The sequence below is a fragment of the Oncorhynchus nerka genome, linkage group LG2 (genome assembly GCF_034236695.1).
Source record: "Oncorhynchus nerka isolate Pitt River linkage group LG2, Oner_Uvic_2.0, whole genome shotgun sequence".
Classification (NCBI taxonomy): domain Eukaryota; kingdom Metazoa; phylum Chordata; class Actinopteri; order Salmoniformes; family Salmonidae; genus Oncorhynchus; species Oncorhynchus nerka.
Genome location: NC_088397.1, coordinates 97,267,390 through 97,269,972, shown reverse-complemented (window position 1 = coordinate 97,269,972; position 2,583 = coordinate 97,267,390).

Below are 2,583 nucleotides of genomic sequence, written 5' to 3'. Positions count from 1 at the left end.
ACTACTGGACTAGTCACCTCACCCCCCTTTTTACACACTACTGACTAGTCACCTCACCCCCTTTACACACTACTGAACTAGTCACCTCACCCCCCTTTACACTACTGGACTAAATCACCTCACCCCTTACACACTACTGAACCCCCCTTTACACACTACTGGACTAGACAGCTCACCCCCCTTACACACTACTGGACTAGACAGCTCACCCCTTTACCCACTACTGGACTAGACAGCTCCACCCCCTTTACACACTACTGGACTGAAAACTCCCCCCTTTACACACTACTGGACTAGACAGCTCACCCCCTTTACACACTACTGGACTAGACAGCTCACCCCTTTACACACTACTGGACTAGACAGCTCACCCCTTTACACACTACTGGACTAGACAGCTCACCCCTTTACACACTACTGGACTAGACAGCTCACCCCTTTACACACTACTGGACTAGACAGCTCACCCCCTTTACACACTACTGGACTAGACAGCTCACCCCCCTTACACACTACTGGACTAGTCACCTCACTCCCTTACTCCACTACTGGACTAGACAGCTCACCCCCTTTACACACTACTGGACTAGACAGCTCTTACCCCTTTACACACTACTGGACTAGACAGCTCACTCCCCTTTACACACTACTGGACTAGACAGCTCACCCCCTTTACACACTACTGGACTAGTCACCTCACTCCCCTTTACACACTACTGGACTAGACAGCTCCCCCTTTACACACTACTGGACTAGACAGCTCACTCCCTTTACCCACTACTGGACTAGACAGCTCAACCCCTTTACACACTACTGGACTAGAAAACTCCCCCCCCTTTACACACTACTGGACTAGACAGCTCACCCCCTTTACACACTACTGGACTAGACAGCTTACCCCCTTTACACACTACTGGACTAGGACAGCTCACCCCTTTACACACTACTGGACTAGACAGCTCACCCCTTTACACACTACTGGTCCTGGACAGCTCACCCCCTTTACACACTACTGGACTAGACAGCTCCCCTTTTACACACTACTGGACTAGACAGCTCACTTTTACACACTACTGACTAGACAGCTCACCCTTTACACACTACTGGACTAGTCACCTCACCCCCCTTTTACCCACTACTGGACTAGACAGCTCACCCCTTTACACTACTGGACTAGACAGCTCACTCCCCTTTACACACTACTGGACTAGACAGCTCATCCCCCTTTACACTACTGGACTAGACAGCTCACCCCTTTTACACACTACTGGACTAGACAGCTCACCCCCTTTACACACTACTGGACTAGACAGCTCACCCCTTTACACACTACTGGACTAGACCGCTCACCCCTTTACACACTACTGGACTAGACAGCTCACACCCTTTACACACTGCTGGACTAGACAGCTCACCCCCCTTTACACACTACTGGACTAGACAGCTCACCCCTTTACACTACTGGACTAGTCACCTCACTCCCCTTTACACACTACTGGACTAGACAGCTCACTCCCCTTTACACACTACTGACTAGACAGCTCACTCCCTTTACACACTACTGGACTAGACAGCTCACCCCCTTACACACTACTGGACTAGACAGCTCACCCCCTTTACCCACTACTGAACTAGACAGCTCCACCCCCTTACACACTACTGGACTAGACAGCTCACCCCTTTACACACGACTGGACTAGACAGCTCACCCCTTAGCACACTACTGGACTAGACAGCTCACCCCCCTTTACACACTACTGGACTAGACAGCTCACCCCCCTTTACACACTACTGGGACTAGACAGCTCACCCCCTTTACACACTACTGGACTAGACAGCTCACCTTTACACACTACTGGACTAGACAGCTCACTCCCTTTACACACTACTGGACTAGACAGCTCACCTTTACACACTACTGGACTAGACAGCTCACCCCCTTTACACACTACTGGACTAGACAGCTCACTCCCCTTTTACACACTACTGGACTAGACAGCTCACCCCCCTTTACACACTACTGGACTAGACAGCTCACCCCCTTTACACACTACTGGACTAGACAGCTCACCCCCCTTTACACACTACTGGAATAGACAGCTCACTCCCTTTACACACTACTGGACTAGACAGCTCACCCCCTTTACACACTACTGGACTAGGACAGCTCACTCCCCTTTACACACTACTGGACTAGACAGCTCACCCCCTTTACACAATGCTGACTAGACAGCTCACCCCCTTTACCCACTACTGAACTAGACAGCTCACCCCCTTTACACTACTGGACTAGACAGCTCACCCCCTTTACACACTACTGGACTAGACAGCTCACTCCCCTTTTACACACTACTGGACTAGACAGCTCACCCCCTTTACACACTACTGGACTAGACAGCTCACCCCTTTACACACTACTGACCAGACAGCTCACTCCCCGTTACACTACTGGACCAGACAGCTCACCCCCCTTTACACACTACTGGACTAGACAGCTCACCCCCCTTTACACACTACTGGACTAGACAGCTCACCCCCTTTACACACTACTGGACTAGACAGCTCACCCCCTTTACACACTAC